The sequence below is a fragment of the Schistocerca serialis genome, chromosome 7 (assembly GCF_023864345.2).
Source record: "Schistocerca serialis cubense isolate TAMUIC-IGC-003099 chromosome 7, iqSchSeri2.2, whole genome shotgun sequence".
Taxonomy (NCBI): domain Eukaryota; kingdom Metazoa; phylum Arthropoda; class Insecta; order Orthoptera; family Acrididae; genus Schistocerca; species Schistocerca serialis.
In genome coordinates, this window is record NC_064644.1 from 46,924,368 (window position 1) to 46,944,100 (window position 19,733).

At 43.1% G+C, this 19,733-nt stretch overlaps 1 protein-coding gene across 2 annotated transcripts in view; it reads right to left on the minus strand.

The window, feature by feature from the left end:
• Positions 1-19,733, minus strand: part of LOC126412477 (transient receptor potential protein) — a 451,880-nt gene that overhangs the window by 291,719 nt on the left and 140,428 nt on the right. For both annotated transcript variants that reach the window (XM_050082094.1, XM_050082095.1), the window contains exon 2: positions 11,894-12,003. The gene's annotated coding sequence lies outside the window, so the exon portion shown is untranslated. The remainder of the gene's footprint in view (positions 1-11,893; positions 12,004-19,733) is intronic.

The following is a 19,733-nucleotide window of genomic DNA, read 5'->3' on the forward strand; positions in this document are numbered from 1 at the left end:
ACCAAGAGTGTACCTTCCCCATGATTCTAACGTTCAGTTCTTATGTGTTTCCCACGATTAATGAGTTGGAGACAGTGAGTAGTAACACGGAAACAAAGCGTTTCCGGACCCATGTTTGTGGAACATAATTTCATCGAGTACGTGTGAGGAACGTGTCCTGCAGTTTGTGTCGCACATTTTTGTTGCAGTCTGTATACAATGATACAGTACTTTATACTTGTAATATCGTTTTCATAATGTTTTAAAACTAATTTAAAACCATGTTTTATATTAAGTCAAGAAATGACTGTGGTAAGGTATCTCAAAACACGGTCCTAGATTCCACCAACGTTGTCCTCCCTTGATTATATTGTTTAAAAATGTAGATCACTGGTCCTCAAACTTTATTGCTCAACAGCCCATACTGAGAATGGGGGAGCGATACCTGGAGCCATATGTACCGATCTCTTTATTCATTGCTGTTGTTGTTGTTGTTGTGGTCTTCAGTCCTGAGACTGGTTTGATGCAGCTCTCCATGCTACTCTAACCTGTGCAAGCTTCTTCATCTCCCATTACATACTACAACCTACATCCTTCTGAATCTGCTTAGTGTATTGATCTCTTGGTCTCCCTCTACGATTTTGCCCTCCACGCTGCCCTCCAATGCTAAATTTGTGATCCCTAGATGCCTCAAAACATGTCCTACCAACCGATCCCTTCTTCTAGTCAAGTTGTGCCACAAACTTCTCTTCTCCCCAATCCTATTCAATACCTCCTCATTAGTTACGTGATCTACCCACCTTATCTTCAGCATTGTTCTGTAGCACCACATTTCGAAAGCTTCTATTCTCTTCTTGTCCAAACTGGTTATCGTCCATGTTTCACTTCCATACATGGCTACACTCCATACAAATACTTTCAGAAACGACTTCCTGACACTTAAATCTATACTCGATGTTAACAAATTTCTCTTCTTCAGAAACGATTTCCTTGCCATTACCATTCATTGCTAACCTACATAAATTAGAATGCTATGAACTTTCAACAAGCTATAGCTGTGGTAGGGGCGCGAAAACCTGCACGTCGGCTAGTAAGTACTGATCGTTAACAGTCCTCACCATTCGAACATCGAGCGACGTGGTGCACTGGTTACCACACTGGACTCGCATTCGGAAGGATGACGGTACAAACCCGCGGCCGACCATCCAGATTTATGTTTTCCCTGATTTCCCTAAATCATTCCAGGCAAAATCCGGGATGGGTCCTTTGGAACGGCACGGCCGCTTTCCTTCCCCATCCTTGACACAATTCGAGGTTGAGCTCCGTCTCAAATGAACTCGTCGTCGACAGGACGTTAAACCGAATCATCGTTTCCCTTTTTCTTTTTACCATTTGGAACACTTCCTGTTGATTGTTCCTCGTTTCAGATCGCTGCCACCCTGTGCAACCACAATCGTTGTGACGTTAGAATAGTCTGACGAAATGTTGCGTTGTTTGTATCACCTGGTGATTGATTAATAACAGTAAATGTACTTATATTTAAATGCACTATGCAAGAATGCTGAATGTCGTTTTTCCTTTCATTGTATTGTATTATAACAGCCTTAATTTAATTTCATATTTCTTGCGACAAATATGGACCGCATTTTAATATGATCATCGTACAATGTATACGCACGAATCCATATTACTTCCATGTCGAAATGTATACCGTAGCAGCTCGTAGGTACAAGTCACGCATGCGCGTGATTTATCAGTATTGGAAGACAAACAATGAAACATCCCCCCTCTCAAATCCTCTACCGCCGGCAGTAGTCGGGCTACTTCCGCCATAGCTCTTGTGTCAAGCGGCCAACTTTTCTTAGCTCACGGCCGAATTCATCAACATCAGTTAAAATTAAATACATCTTAAAATATTACCGTCTCCGTATTTTTGTTTGTTACTGAGCAGGAAAACCGCGTTCTTAAGAATCTCTTAATGTTAGTTGACGTTCTTGAATTCGGCAGTTAGGTGCTAGATGTATATTATTATACGAGGGTTGCCGAGAAAGCAGTGCACCTCGTTTTTTTTCTCAGTCGAAAACAATGCTACGAATGCGAAACGTTACGTGTGTACTATTTGAAGCCTCCTGAGTCAGCGCGCCAAGTTTCCGTCACTTCCGACAGATAGCGTAGCTGCAGGACAGTTTAAAAACTGCGTCTGTAGGTGATGTTCGTTACAAGTAAAGTGCCGTCATTGAGTTTCTCACTGCAGAGAAAGAAACTGTGGCGAATATTCACAAACGCTTGTGCAAAGTCTATGGAGCACCTTCTGTCGACAGAAGTACAGTTAGTCGCTGGGCACGGAGGGCGATGTCATCAGAAGGCGGTTCGGCGGTACTCGACGATTTGCAGCGGTCGGGGAGACCGTCCACGGCTGTCATTCCTGACTTGTTGCAGCGAGCTGATGTTGTCATTCGCGAGGACAGACGCATTACGACTCAGCAAAGGAAGTGTGGATGCAGTTATGTGCATTCTCGGATATTCAAAAGTGTGTCCAACATGGGTCCTGCGGTATCTAACGGTGGATGACAAATCGCACCGAAAACACATTTGTCCTGAGTTTTTGCAAAGTTCTGAAGCTGAGAGGGAGGCCTTCTTGTCCCGGATTGTGATAGGTGACGAAACCAGGGATCACCATTTTGAGCGCGAAACAAAACGATACTCGATGGAATGGCGCCATTCCCGTTCTCCACAGAAAAAGCAATTAAAAGCAACTGCTTCCGACGGTAAGGTCATGATCACCGTTTTCTGGGACTGTGAAGGTGTGATATTCACTGATGTGACGCCAAGAGGCGGGACCAATCCTTGTCCTGGTGGCGGGGCCAGTACTTTCACTGTGTGAATCACCTCTACATCAACATCTACATCTACATTTATACTCCGCAAGCCACCCAACGGTGTGTGGCGGAGGGCATTTTACGTGCCACTGTCATTACCTCCCTTTTCTGTTCCAGTCGCGTATGGTTCGCGGGAAGAACGACTGCCGGAAAGCCTCCGTGCGCGCTCGAATCTCTCTAATTTTACATTCGTGATCTCCTCGGGAGGTATAAGTAGGGGGAAGCAATATATTCGATACCTCATCCAGAAACGCACCCTCTCGAAACCTGGACAGCAAGCTACACCGCGATGCAGAGCGCCTCTCTTGCAGAGTCTGCCACTTGAGTTTGCTAAACATCTCCGTAACGCTATCACGGTTACCAAATAACCCTGTGACGAAACGCGCCGCTCTTCTTTGGATCTTCCCTATCTCCTCTGTCAACCCGATCTGGTACGGATCCCACACTGTTGAGCAATACTCAAGTATAGGTCGAACGAGTGTTTTGTATGCCACCTCCTTTGTTGATGGACTACATTTTCTAGGGACTCTCCCAATGAATCTCATCCTGGTACCCGCCTTACCAACATTAATTTTATATGATCATTTCACTTCAAATCATTCCGTACGCATACTCCCAGATATTTTACAGAAGTAACTGCTACCAGTGTTTGTTTCGCTATAATACAACAACGGATCCTTCTTTCTATGTATTCGCAATACATTACATTTGTCTATGTTAAGGGTCACTTGTCACTCCCTGCACCAAGTGCCTACCCGCTGCAGATCTTCCTGCATTTCGCTACAATTTTCTAATGCTGCAACTTCTCTGTATACTACAGCATCATCCGCGAAAAGCCGCATGGAACTTCCGACACTATCTACTAGGTCATTTATATATATTGTGAAAAGCAGTGGTCCCATAACACTGCCCTGTGGCACGGCAGAGGTTACTTTAACGTCTGTAGACGTCTCTCCATTGATAACAACATGCTGTGTTCTGTTTGCTAAAAACTCTTCAATCCAGCCACACAGCTGGTCTGATGTTTCGTAGGCTCTTACTTTGTTTATCAGGCGACAGTGCGGAACTGTATCGAACGCCTTCCGAAAGTCAAGGAAAATAGCATCTACCTGGGAGTCTGTATCTAATATTTTCTGGGTCTCATGAACAAATAAAGCGAGTTGGGTCTCACACGATCGCTGTTTCCGGAATCCATGTTGATTCCTACAGAGTAAATTCTGGGTTTCCAAAAACGACATGATACTCGAGCAAAAAACATGTTCTAAAATTCTACAACAGATCGACGTCAGAGATATAGGTCTATAGTTTTGCACATCTGCTCGACGACCCTTCTTGAAGACTGGGACTACCTGTGCTCTTTTCCAATCATTTGGAACCTTCTTTCCTCTAGAGACTTGCGGTACACGGCTGTCTGAAGGGGGGCAAGTTCTTTCGCGTACTCTGTGTAGAAACGAATTGGTATCCCGTCAGGTCCAGTGGACTTTCCTCTGTTGAGTGATTCCAGTTGCTTTTCTATTCCTTGGACACTTAATTCGATGTCAGGCATTTTTTCGTTTGCGAGAGGATTTAGAGAAGGAACTGCAGTGCGGTCTTCCTCAGTGAGACAGCTTTGGAAAAAGGTGTTTAGTATTCCAGCTTTACGCGTGTCATCCTCTGTTTCAATGCCATCATCATCCTGGAGTGTCTGGATATGCTGCTTCGAGCCACTTACTGATTTAACGTAAGACCAGAAATCCCTAGGATTTTCTGTCAAGTCGGTACATAGAAGTTTACTTTCGAATTCACTGAACGCTTCACGCATAGCCCTCCTTACGCTAAGTTTGACATCGTTTAGCTTCTGTTTGTCTGAGAGGTTTTGGCTGCGTTTAAACTTGGAGTGAAGCTCTCTTTGCCTTCGCAGTAGCTTCCTAACTTTGTTGTTGAACCACGGTGGGTTTTTCCCGTCCCTCACAGTTTTACTCGGCACGTACCTGTCTAAAACGCATTTTACGATTGCCTTGAACTTTTTCCATAAACACTCAACATTGTCAGTGCCGGAACAAAAATTTTCGTTTTGATCTGTTAGGTAGTCTGAAATCTGCCTTCTATTACTCTTGCTAAACAGATAAACATTCCTCCCTTTTTTTATATTCCTATTAACTTCCATATTCAGGGATGCTGCAACGGCCTTATGATCACTGATTCCCTGTTCTGCACTTACAGAGTCGAAAAGTTCTGGTCTGTTTGTTATCAGTAGGTCCAAGATGTTATCTCCACGAGTCGGTTCTCTGTTTAATTGCTCGAGGTAATTTTCGGATAGTGCACTCAGTATAGTGTCACTCGATGCTCTGTCCCTACCACCCGTCCTAAACGTCTGAGTGTCCCGGTCTATACCTGATAAATTGAAATCTCCACCTAAGACTATAATATGCTGAGAAAATTTATGTGCAATGTATTTCAAATTTTCTCTCAGTTGTTCTGCAACTAATGCTCGGTTGTTGAATGTAACCTCCACCCATAATATTTCACAGGAACTATCCACTTCTACTACACTACAGGATAAACTACTACTAACAGCGACAAACACGCCACCACCGGTTGCATGCAATCTATCCCTTCTAAACACCGTCTGTGCCTTAGTAAAAATTTCGGCTGAATTTATCTCTGGCTTCAGCCAGCTTTCTGTACCTATAACGATTTCAGCTTCGGTCCTCAAAATGTCTTCCACGAACGGCATCCTTTAATGGCCCAAATAAGTGGAAACCATATATTAACACATTAACAAAAGTAAAGACGCGCTTCCGGCGACTTCGGCGCCACAGCGATCCAGGAGATGTTTCACAGTAACGCTCGGCCCCACACAAGTCTGAGGACTGCTAAACGCCTCGCAAAACAGGGTTGGACATTATTACCCCATCCACCCTACAGCACTGACCTAGTCCCCTCGGACTTCCACTTGTTTGGGCCATTAAACGATGCCATTCGTGGAAGACATTTTTAGGACGATGAGGAGGTGATTCAACAGTGAAAGTACTGGCTCCACCACCAGGACAAGGATTGTTACCGACAGAGCATTCACGCCCTTGTTTCGCTCTGGAGGAAGGCCCTAGAGTGGAATGGAGATTACATAGAAAAGCAGGGTGTGTAGATAAAACAACATTCTTTCATGTGTGTAACTCTCATTATGCTCAATAAAGAATTGTTGAAGAAAAAATGCCGTGCATTACTTTCTGGGCAAACCTCGTACAAGGTGCGCCTGAAAAATTCGATGAATGATCTCAGAAGCTAAGGGAAACAAGAGTTAGAAATAAAATACCTATATTGACCTTCAAAGTAACGATCATTAGCTAGAACAAACTTCTGACGTGCGTTACTGGATACCCACAACGCCTACGCGCTCAGCTCTCTCACTCAACTCAACATGACTGTTGTGCAGAGCCTCTTTATTGTCCAGATTTGGCGCCAATACACCTCTTTATGTTTCCCCGTCTTAAAGGCTTCACAGACGCAGCATGGTGCTTCGAGCGGTTCCACAAAGAAGTGCTCGCTGTCAACATCCAACAGCTTTACGACGATCCCAAAAGTGTTTTGTACCTGATGGTGATTACTTTGAAGATCAGTACGGGTATTTTGTTTCTGATTCTTATTTCCTTTATTTTCTAGGACCATTCACCGAACTTTTTAGACGCATCTTGTATAATACGACTGAGAACTGTGGGCTGCAAAAATAATTGATTTTGGCTGCATGCGACCCGTGGACTGCAGTTTGACGACCACTGTTGTAAACGATTTGATCTGTTGTGTGCTACAGACACATTGTATTCTGAATAATAGTATACCTTGCATTTTTAAATAAATTCTCATACTGATTGTAACAGCATGTCACCGATTACGCTGAGTGGTACAAATGCACTGTCTATAACTCTGTAGTAGTTAAGCTTTTTGGGTACGTCTGTGCAGTGTTTTAGCACCGACTGCACACCGACCAGCACGGCAACACGAAACGCCATTGAGAAGGCGCTGATTCGGTCGCCAATGGAAAGAGAGGCCAGCGCCATACCTCCAGGAAGACAGGCTTCAGCCCCCCCCCCCCCCCCCCCTGTCAACGCTGATTTAACCAGCCGCCCATCGCTGGTCTGCCGAAGAATCGCCAACTGTGTTTTTTAAATTTCTGGTGACCTTTTTTTTAACTGTCCTCCATGAACATCTCCATGTTAGTCTATTTTTTACCTCCATTTTCTCCCATTATTATGTTTTAAGTTCCCATTTACCGCCTTATGTATGTAACATTTTATTCTTATTTTAAGTTGTCATGTCACTCGGCTGAAGAGCGGCGGATTTTGCCGCTGACAGCCCTCCCCTGCCCATATGGGGCAGGGGAATGATTGAAATCACAATAAAAGAAAAAAAAAAAGCTGGTCTGCCCAGCTTGGTCGCAGATTTCGAGAGCAACATTACTGAGTAATAGGAAGACATTACTTAGCCTGCGTTCTGCGAGTAGTAATGGTGTATAACAGTAATTGCATTTAGGAGGCGCAGCAGGCACAAGAAGTTAAGTATTGCTCCTTCCCTTAATAGAGATATAAAGTTTTCTTTTAGTTAGGAAGTGTTTTGTACAGACTACTTTGGATTCCTGCCACCAGCCAATGCAACTTGTCTCCTTCCATGTTTGTGTCAGTGCTGACTCCCAGAGTAGCCGACACAACAACGTCAAACTTGCCAGTAAGCACGAAACCAGCCTTTAATCTACTGTCATAGTGTTAGCGAACATACAAACACTGTAAAGGTTGCGTGGAAGTGAATTTATGGTCTGTTGATAACAGAACAAAGTCCATTTACAACCTGCACCACGCAAGTAACGAGCAGCCCTTAGTGGCTCGCCATCAGTTTTTTTGTCTTAAATATCTTTGTGACTAATGCCCTTTTGGCATATTTATTATTTTATAAATGACATATAAGTACTGCCAGTATTTCACGATAATTCCGTACTTATAATTTGCATCATACGTTTTTAGTCATAATTCTGTGACCTAGTTATAGACCATTCTTTAGTTTAAATTCTGAGGAAGACACTCCTAGTAGTGTTTAAACCCGGTTAATTCGTTAAAAGTTAGTGACCGATGGCTGTCTTCTTTTAATTGTAACTATTCACGGTCTCTGAAAGTGCAGTAATGTAAAAAAATTAGGCAACAAAGTGTCTCCTAGAAAGCCGCTTGCTGTCACACGTGCAGTCCATTTCAGTTGCAGTTTTCACTATGAAATCTGGCGAATTATCTTATGATATTTCGAAAAGGTGTTAGTAACTTGGAATGTCTGCTTTTAAGTGGTGCGTCTATTTGCAGCGACCTGACATGGTCATTTCTAGTCTCTTAATAAGAAACTGAATTCATATTGTTTTAAAATATTATGAAAAAGACCTTACAACTGTAGAGTACTGTCATCATTGTATATATTATACAAACGTGGAAAACATGTATCTGTAAGGTTTTCTAAGTAATTAAGTAGCTGCCTGCTGCCACGTGGTGGTACTCCGTAACTTAGTATAGTCTGGTTGACTACTATTGGGTCGTGTGCCGTCTGCTGTCACCGCGGACAGAGCAAGTAACATTTGTATGCAAAATGTATTTTAACATCGACTTTTATGAATTGTACCACATGTATGGTTGAAACGTCCCCTTAGAAAAATTAAGAATGACTGTGCTGGTAAACGTCTTACGTTATTTGGTACAGAGACAGCTGAGTAAACTGAACGTCCTCAGACAGTTCTCTCTTTACTTATTCTGATCATCACTAAACTGACACACAATTTTTTTTTTTTTGCGCAACGCAATCTCACTCTCAATAATCCCTACAAAAGAATGGCCCTGACTAACAATAACCTATACCTTTCATTAATCACTTACCTCACAACAATCTTCGTTACTCGAACTACTGCAATACAACGAGCGCCAATACTGCCCGCTAAATAAAAGATTCTAACTACTGAACGCACTAACTACTGATAGGCAAAGTTAGCAAATGAAAGATTTTGACAGATAAAAAACAATGTATTTAGCTTAATAATGTTCAAAAGTCATCATATACATATATCTATCAATTCATGACATCCATCTTTACAGATTTCCTTTCTCTGGCGGACACACGTCCAGATCGTCCGCATATAGTAACCTCTCAAAACTCTGGCATCTCTCTCTCCACATCCACCACTGCTGGCGGCTCACCTCCAACTGCGCAACGCTACGCGCTGTTCACATCAGCTGCCCAACACTACAATAGAGAATATTCCAACAATGCCAACCAGCCACAAGCTGCACACAGCGCAGTCAGCGATTTTCATACAGAGGACTACGTTGCGTTACCGACATTAAACCCTAAACAGCCCACTTACACGGTTTTATCATCGGATGTCTGACGCGCCACTTGCGAGTCTGCTCCAGCGAGTTATGCGTGCGTCAGATAAGTTTTATTGTACTTCTGATGTTGGATGTTCCATAATTATTTATATCTACATTACAGTTAAGTTCCCATATAGTCAGGGCTATATGACACCTGCTCCATGTACAGTGACACTAAATTGATGTGAGTCAAGGGTATGTAACACACAGCTTTTCAAAAATGTTCTTCTAAATGTACGTTGAAAAATAGAATGTAAAAGACCGTCAAAAATACTGTTGTAAATTTTAAAATATTCTTTCAAGTTTGAAGGTGGCAATTAAAGTTTGCCGAAACTAGTCGTCACATATGTAATTCATGCGATCTGGTCTAATAAAACTTCCCCAACCAGATGATTGTATTTTTCAGTTAAAGACTTGTTTACTGTCATGGTAGCGCCAAGTTTAATGATTAAATAAAGGTCTGTGTTTATGTTAACAGCTGGTTCGACTGCAGCTTTGTGCACTTCTCATTTGTCTCTAAGGACCACAGAACGCCCCAGGAAGACTCGAGCACATCCTGACGAGCGGGAAATATTGTTTCACTCCGGTTTCTCCGCAGCTACCTCTGACGTCGTTGTATTTTGGCTCCTAACGTGGAGCGATGCTGCGTTCGCCTTCTACTGCTGTTTGTGTCCTTCTCAAATGCCAAGATAAAAAAATACAAGGGAACATCGACGGCGCACGAGAACATGAAGTGCCGTACAACACGGACCTGTGATCCGACAGGCTCAGAAGGAATTCACTATTCAGTATTGTTTGTTTGGAAACGCTTAATAGCTTGTATGACTGCTCAAGTTCAGTACCTTGAACACTTGATGCGGCAGGCCACGTCCAGGGAAGTTCAGCCGCCGTGTTGGAAATGTTATTTCAGGCGACGCCACATTGGGCGACTTGCGTGTCGATGACGATGAGAACACACGACGCAGAAAATCTCCAACCCGACCGGGAATCGAACCCGGGCCCGCTGCATGGTCGGCAGACACGTCACCATTCAGGTAAACAGGCAGACACAGTCACAACAATAAACACACGAATCGTAATTCAGTGACGTGTTTGCTCAGATTTGGTACAGTAAGGAAGTTATTTGTGGAACCTCTTCTCCTGTCGCCGGTACAGTGGTTTTCGGCGCTATTATCTTGTTACTGTTTGATGAGAAGTCAAACACTAAAGTTCAACACATATTATGTCGTTAAAGACTTCTTCGAAGGCTCTTTTCAGTGACATAAATCAGTGTTAACAGTTCCATTAAAATGCATATTCGGTACCATGTGTCATAATTCGGTAAGCTCTAGAATGAACTGCATTTTGCAGTCAGCAAATACGTGAGATTACCTTTCATTTTATATGTCATTTTCCCTAGTTTCTTGTAGTTTCTATCTCCATTTTACGGTTGCCCACCTTTTTATCTGTTCTCTTCCATAATGTTCACCCTTTTTATATCTATGTACCACCATATTTTCTCCATTATGTTATTTTAAATGTCTTCTATTGTATAATGTATGCCTCTCGGCTGAAGAGCAGCGCCTATGAAGCTGCCAGCCCGCCCCAGATGAGGAACTGAAGTGCAATAAAAAAAAAAGCTGCCCCTTAGTCAGTGATTTTGCTGCTGACGACGATAGTAGAGACAGCCAGCGAAAGCTCGAGGGTTTCATACGAAATGACACGGCTTGTAAACGAAGATGATTTTACTCAAACAAGTAGTAAGTTTGCATTAAACATTCTTTTTATAGACTTTATCGGAGTGGGACCGGTGATATATAAAAAACTGTTGTGTGAAAGACGCTGTATTATTCTGTTGATATATTTAAGGGTTAACATTTGAAATGTTTCTTCATCATATAAATGTGAGTTGATTTCAGTTATCTTGTACCTTTAAGCAACGTCTCGTGTTCATGAATTATTGATGCTTCATGATAACCTTTGCCGACATCAAAACGAAAATAAAAAGAAACAGTGACACCTTTTCGAAGATTCTACGAAATATAAAATAAGATGGAATATATTGTGGACATATCATTTGCTAACGACTGTTACAGGTTCCGTCAGCAAATTGAGCGAGTAATTTAGTGTCCTCTTTTTTTTTTTTTTTTAAAAAAAAAAAAGGCTACGTGCTTTTTACAGCAGTAAGGACATTTTAATCGAGTCTGAATTTAAGAGAGCAACATTTTCTGTGCAAAGGAGTGTTAACAAATCTATGCCTCTTACGTATTCAGCTAACATGCGTACATACCGATTACTCGAATGATATATTCCCAAAACGTAAAACTTCACTAAATAATGCCTGATATTATGTAGAGGGTGGCGAATGCTCGACAATAAAGCTGTCGAATATCAGATCATAATAAAGGTGGTGTAATTGATTATGACAGGCAAATTTATGTGTAGCATTATGGAAACGTCTGGTCGCGAAACGGTCAATGGCCGGGAGAACCGTGTGCTGACAGCATGCCCCTCCATATCCGCAGCCAGTGACGCCAATCCGACTGAGGACGACGTGGGGCTGGTGGGTACCGTTGGGCCTTCCGAAGTCTGTTTGGATGGAGATCAGTTTTTTTATGGAAACGATCCAGTTTTTCCAGAAAAAAAGGCGCACGCATATTTGTTTCATAAATTAATGCTTACCTAAGTATTCGGCAGTGTGACTGAAGTTGATTTCAGCGTTGACTGTTTCAGTTTCCTTCTACAGCTGCATTGCGACAGAGTCCATGAAGTCTCGGACGTCCAACCAGCATCTGTTGAAGATGAGAAACAATTTCTGTGTTATCGGTAATGTAAATTGAGTAGCGAAGTCAAAGTTTCCTTATTTGTACCATTCACAGTGTTAGTTTCACTTAATTCCTCCAAATTAAACATAATTAACGTTGTCTTTCTTGTAGACAAACACATATACCAATCGAGGAGCAATAGATACCTTGCGGAACAAGGACCGAAAACAGATTTGAACAAGATAGCACATTATTTCAGAGAACAGTTTACTGTAATATCGTCAGGAAATATGTTTCCTTAAGTTACATTAACTATACAAGAACCATACCGGACATCCGGTCGACTTTTTGGATAAGAATTGACGAACTGACTCAGAAATTAAATATATATATAGTGAGGAGAGTATACTGATCAGACATTTTATTATCAAATCTTTGTAAATGAAAGACAAGAATGCACCTCCGCTGTAAATGATATACCACTCAAATTTTCTCCATTTTTGCCAACACTGTAATGTTTATTTTCACAGACAGGTTGAAATTTTCATGAAAAAAAAATTTGAGACTGCTCCCGACTTGCTTAAAATTAATAGAGAAATAGCTGCGAGGGAAGATTCCATAAAAATAATTCTGTAATTCTGCATCTATTTAGTGCACCTGCATTCACAGCAATGATCAAATATGCGCGGTTCGCATCGAAGGTGATGAAAGAAAAAACAATTTTTTTGAATCTACATGAACTATCTTTTCTGGTATCGCAGCTTTAAATCCCGCGTGCTTGCAGGGCAGTACCTTTTGAAATTTGCATGGTCTCGGTTGTTTCTGCGACAAATACCATCCAGAATTCTGTTCTAGCACAGCAAATGATGCAAAGAATACCGAGCAAGCCAATTCTGTAATAGATTCTATAACAAACAGAATACACGGAAAGACTGTTTGCTTTAGCTATTGTTTTATCAATAACATTACAGTGGTGAAAATGACTATTTTTTAATAATTTTGCGTAAAACAAACCGTTTGATGATATTCTATAGGATGTAATTTAAGAAAAGGTACACGGGTGAGGTATGAGCTCGTACCACCAATATGGTGACCCCAAACCTCTGACACTGCAGTACGCTCGCCCTCTCGACACACAATTAACGTTACAGACGCAGGAGGCACTCACAATAGTTCAGCGTTGATTTCCTTGCAAACTGGGAGTCGTCTCATTAAAAAGCGCTAGCTAGGTACTAGGGACAGGTCCCTCTATTTCATACGTGCGCCTCGTTAAAATGCGTGGTTAACAGGTGTGATGGTCTCCTTCTAAGTCGTGGTTACGCTCTTGATGTCTGCCTAACAGGCAGCCTTGCATACTTCGCCGTATCGAGGGAGGTCACAGTGCCCGTTGGATGTTGGGTACCTCACTCGAGTAGATTTACGCGGACCGAAAGACAGTCGCACCACCAGAAAATGAGAGTAGTGAAATTTCGGGAATAAATTTGTCTAGCTAACATATTTAAGTGATTAACATTTCTTGGTCACAGGTTTGACGTAAGAGCGAGATAAATCATTGCAAATGTGAAATACTAGGTACATTAATAACCGGAATGTTGAATGCAGGCATGAAAACGTGCATGAATTGCCTTGTGCAGGTGTCGGATGTCAGTTTGGGGAATGTAATTACACGCCTGTTGCGTTTGGTCTGTCAGTACAGGAACGGTTAACGCTATTTATTGATGAAGCGAGAGTTGTCCGATGAGGTCCCGTATGTTATCTATTGGAGACGGATCTGGTGACTGAGCAGGCCATGGCAACATGTCGACACTCTGTAGGCCGTAGGGCGTGTTGGGTTGCAACAGCGGTATGTGGTCAAGCGTTATCCTGTTGGAATACACTCTCTCGAATGCTGTTCGTGAATGGCAGCGCAAGAAGTCGAATCACCAGACTACATATGAATTTGCAGTCACTGTGCGTGGGGTAACCACTAGTGTGCCCCTGCTCTCAGGCGACATCGCGTCCCAGACCGTAGCTCCAGCTCCAGGTGTAGGTCCAGTGTACCTAGCGCACAGACTTACTGGTTTCAGGCCCTCAACTGACCTCCTTCTAACCAACAAAGGCCATTACTGACACCGAGGCAGTAACGGCTTCCATCAGAAAACAACAGACCCCCAGCCCGCCCTCCAATGAGATCTCGTGTGACACCACTGAAGTCGCAAATGGCGGTGATTCGGGGCAGTGGAATGCACGCTACATGGTGTCTGGCTCGGAGCTGTCCTGGTAGTAACCGATTTGTAAGAGTTCGCTGTGTCACTGTGGCGCCAGCTGCTGCTCAGATTGCTGCTGTAGATGCAGCACGATGCGCCAGAGTCATACGCCGAACACGATGCTCTTCTCTCTCTCGGTAGTGCTACGTGGCCGTTCAGAGTCGCGTCTTCTTGAGGCCGAACATTCCCGTGACCACCACTGCCAGCAACCAGGTACAGTGGCTACGCTCCTGCCAAGTCTTATGCAGCGTCGCAGAAGGAACATCCAGCTTCTCATAGCCATATTATACGACCTCGTTCCAACTCAGTGAGGTATTGATAATGAGGTCTTTGTCGCCTTAAACCCATTCTTGTTTAACATCAACTTACACGTTCAACCTCAAAGATAACTACCGCTCACGATCTACAGCGTGCATTCAAAGCAAACCTGATTTACCTCATCATATTGGCGCTACTAATGCCGCTTTATGAGACTGGTGCGAAATTGGAATATACAACATCTTCCAGATGTAGAAGCACACCAACCAAGTATCTTTTATGCTGCACAGCTCCTTCTTGGCGTCGCAATTTTTTTCGTCAGTGTATTTCGATGATCTCCTATTGAAAGACATGACGTAACCGGTATAAATATTCACGGAGCGTGTACTGATTTGAAACTTTGTGCCAGATTAAAATTATGTTCCTGACCTGGACTAGAAAGTGCGACCTTTCCTTCTTACGGGCAGGTGCTCTACCGAAGGCGCTATCCAGGCACGACACACCAGCCTCCCCATCCCATCCTACCCCTCTTCGTATCTCGCGCGTTTAGCAGTTCTGGAAGAAGTAAGAAGAGATTCTGATGGAAGTAAGGATCTGAGGACGCCTACTGAGACGTGTCTGGATAATTAAATCAGTGGACCACTTGCCCGCTCAAGGTTAAAGCTCCAGAATCACGTCCATATCCAGCACACACTATCAGCCAAAATGGTGTCGTACTGGAGATTTCGTATATCTGACGGAGAAAAGAAACTGGTATAGGCATGCATATTCAAATACAGAGATACGTTAACTGGCAGAATACGACGCTGCGGTCGGCATCTCCTATACAAGACAACAAGTACCTGGCGCAGTTGTTAGACCGTTTACTGCTGCTACAATTGCAGGTTGTCAAGATTTACGTTAGTTTGAACGTGGTGCTATAGTCGGCGCAAGAGCGATGGTACACAGCATCTCCGAGGCAGCAATGAAGTGGGGATTTTCCCGTACGACCATTTTACGAGCGTACCGTGAATATGAGGAATCCGGCAAATCATTAAATCTTCGGCATCGCTGCGGCCAGAAAAAGATTCTGCAAGAACGGGGCCAACGATGACTGAAGAGAATCGTTCAGCGTGACGGAAGTGGAACCCTTCCGCAAATTGCTGCAGATGTTAATGCTGGGCCATCAAGAAGTGCTGAGGTCCGAATCATTCAACGAAACATCATCGATACGGGCTTTGGGAGCCGAAGGCTCATGTACCCTTGATTACTGCACGACACAAAAAAGCTTTACGCCTCGCCTGTGCCCGTCAACACCGACATTGGACTGTTGAATGACAGGAAACATGTTGCCTGTTCGGACGAGCCTCGTTTCAAATTGTATCGAGCCGATGGACGTGTACGGCTATGGAGAGAACTTCATGATTCTATGGACTGTGCATGTCAGCAGCGAACTGCTCAAGCTGGTGGAGGCTCTGTAATATTGTGGGGCGTGCACAATTGGAGTGATATGGAGCCCCTGATACTTCTAGATACGACTCTGACAGGTGACAAGTACGTAAGCATCCTGTCTGATCACCTGCATCCATTCATATCCATTATGCATTTCGACGGACTTGGGCAATTCCAGTACGACAACGCGATACCCCACACGTCTAGAATGGCTACAGAGTGGCTCCAGAAACACTGTTCTGAGTTTAAACACTTCCGATGGCCACCAAACTTCCCAGACATGGACATATTGAGCGAATGTGGAATGCCTTGCGACGTGCTATTTGGAAGAGATCTTCACCCCCTCGTACCCTTACGGAGTTATGGACAACTCTGCACGATTCATGGTGTCAATTCCCTCCAGCACTGCTTTAGACATTAGTCGAGTCCATGCCACATCGTGTTGTGGCACTTCCGCGTGATCGCGGATATTAGTCAGTTGTACCAGTTTCTATGGCTCTTCAGTGTAATAAAACTGAGAGCAACTGAACTGTTGTGTTGAAATGACAGAATTTCCGTCATCAGAGGTTACGTAATGGTTCAGCGTTTCGCAGGGATGGGGTGTCGTAAAACTCACTGTTCTTTCCAGTCATCATATCCTGAAATTCTTCTTCACTTTCAGTAAAGATATAAATGTCATCAGCAAATCCTATCCTCGATATCCTGACACCCTGAATTATAATGCCACTCCTGAACATTTCTTTTATTTGCATCATTGCTTCCTTGGTTTATAGAGTGCACAATAGTGGCTAAAACTGCATCCCTGTCTTTTACCCTTTCGAAACGGGCACCTCCTTCTTGGTCTCCCAGTCTTAATTTCACTCTTGGTTCTTATACATAAGCTACTCCATATTATCCGACTTTTCTGAGCATTTTGCAAGTATTAATCCATTTTAAGTTGTCGAACGGTTCTTCCAGGTCGACAAGAAGCGTGAATATGTTTTTATTGAAGCCTCGTTTCCATTACCAAGAGTAACATCAGAACACCATTCTAGTATTTTTTGTGGATGACGTTTCGATACTACACCACGGCGCATAAAGTTTGGTAACGCAGGGGCAAGTTTCCGTCTGACGGCGTTAGTGGACACGCGGGATCTGGTGGAGCCAATGGTGCGCGTCTGCTGAGCCACACGCTGCACTGTGAGCAACATCTGCCACCGCGGTGCAGGAGGGCCAGCGGCAGCCACTGGCCCTCTTGCTCTTGGAGCCACTAAGCTACGACACCTTCGTCGTGCTTCATCCTTTTTTGAAACTGAGAGAGCTGGACTCTGTTTGTTGCACCATTGTTTGTATTGAGTCTTTGTTCGCTTGGAGAAATATGCGTTAAGTAAATCCTCTGCTTACAGTATTAATCCGTTCACTAATCGTTGCTGCTCCTGTCCAACTTTCCTTCGACGACACTTGGCATACACGTTAAAACCGCTCTTTTAATTGAGAACGATATTATCCGGCTTACTTTCATATAGGGGGGAGGTGATCGATAATATCGGAAGTAATGGATAGCACTGAAAAAGTTTTTATTAAAATTACTGATGCTTAATTTCTCAGCAAAATAGCGCTTCAAGGATATCATGGAAGGCTTAATCCGGCTACTTTTGTTTCTAAATTCTACTATATGAACTAAATGCGGGTATTGTTAGATCTCTTGTCTTGTTTTGTGCGCTCTGAATATGTATAGGTAGCTGCGGCGTGCGATATAGCGGGCATTTCCGTGTGATATGCTACGGGAGGGATGAGGGAACTTCTGTTAAACTGCAAGAAAATTGACTATAGTTAGTTTATACGGAACAGACTGTTGCCGTAATGTCACGGACTAAGAATATCAGAGGAATTGTGTGCGCGAGAAAAAGTAGCGCTCAGTATTAAATTCTATTACATGCCGAATAACCGATAATAGAATCTGCGGACTATACGAAGGGACGTTAAACTGAATATAAGAACGTAACTGGGCAGTTAGCATTGTGAAAGTAAAAGCGTATGAAGTTGTATGACTTCATCGAAGTATAGTAATGGACCACAGTCCTTGCTATAAAATCTTTGAGTGACGAACTATAAAAATCACGGGACTTTTAGTTGTCGTAATTGCTGAGAGTAATTGTAAGGTCAACCCTCCTTTTCCCTATACGCACAACGCAATCATTCATGATCATTTAATTATTATGAAATATTGTAGATAAAAAAAACTAAAGTGATTTCCACAAAAGCGTGTGTATTAGTAAGTAATAAGTAACATCCGAAGCAGCAACAAATGAAGGGTGTTCGACTGAGCAAAAACTTAACATTAATTGTTAGTATTAAAACCCGAAATTTAGTGGCCGTTACAGTGAAGATGTTTGGGACTGCTCCATCTGATGTGTAGATACAACGAAAAGTCGGGCACATACAGCGGATAACGACATCAATATCTTACGCAAGAGAAGTCGAAGACAGCAGTTGGGCGGAGGGCGGCCACAAACTCTGCAAGTCCACCATCCCTTACTATCGTGTACGAACTCGTACACAACACCTTTACTTTTATTAAAGCCAAGTTGTTCCTTATCTCACAGCTCGTGAATTTTCTTTTCGAATATTCTGCACATTATTCTTGTCAGCAACATGGATGTATGAGCTTTTAACTGACTCTGCGATTTGCTATCTTTGGGATTGTGTGGATGATATCTTTCTGAAAGTTTGACAAAATGTCTCCCAGTCTCGCCAGGAATGGCGTGGCGTTTTCTGTATCACTGCAGTGGTCTCTGATTATCTAATAGTGAAAACAAAAATCAAATTAAGACCACTGTCTGTAACACAGCTTGTACACTCACTCCATCGTGGTATTACAACACGAATTCCATGCCGTTCTTGACTCGTCGTGGAAGTAATGTGGGTAGGTATACATGGCAATATTGTGGGACCTCTACTGGCACTGGAGTTCCAGTGACACCGGGTCAGTAGTACATAATATTGATGAAGGGTATGTGTAATGGTAGTAGAAACTCTGCAGCGTTTGCAGTATGACTCAGTGAGTAGTAAGAATTTTCCTGAAGCTGACTCTCACCGCAAAAGTCTGAAGACCTGAAAACAGGCATTAACAGCAACATCAGGGCATGGTTTTGGCAGCCACGTCAAATTGCAGCACTGGTGGTGGGGGGGTTATTGCTCGTTTACTCCATCTGATTAATCAGTCTCGTTATACGTACTTGATATTCATACGTCATCGGTTTCCATTCCATATCTCTTGCAATGCTACACGTAACGCAACGGATGGATGCGAGTCATTTGCGTCTCAGCGCGCAGCGGTGTGATCTGTGAGCGGTCCATTAGCTTGCCTGGTGACCGCTCGCAGCTGACGTCCATTACGCAGCCGAAATTAGGAATTATTGGTAGAGATTACGACCGTTACCGAAACATTCTACGACCGAAGAAGCCGAATTCGTCTAACTCCACAACACTCCGTACCAAAAAGTAGCAAGTGCAATCTTCTCGCATAATAACGGCTAAAATATAAAGCACTGTTAAAAGAGAAGGAGATTTTTGAATGAAATTGGGGATGAAATACTACAAGGCACTTGACGCCCTTCACACTCAAGTATATCATGAATCTACGAAGCAAACTTCTGACCTGCAATGCCCTGGGATTTAGAGTGAACCGCAGTGGTTGGTATCTTAATCGTGCACGATTCTTTGATGAATTAGGTCTTTCAAAGAGGGAAAATGCTACGTGTCATGGTTTCCCCTGAATTCCAGTGTTAGTTTTATAAAAACACGAAACGATTCCGTTCGTTGCGTTAGCTGTACTTTTAG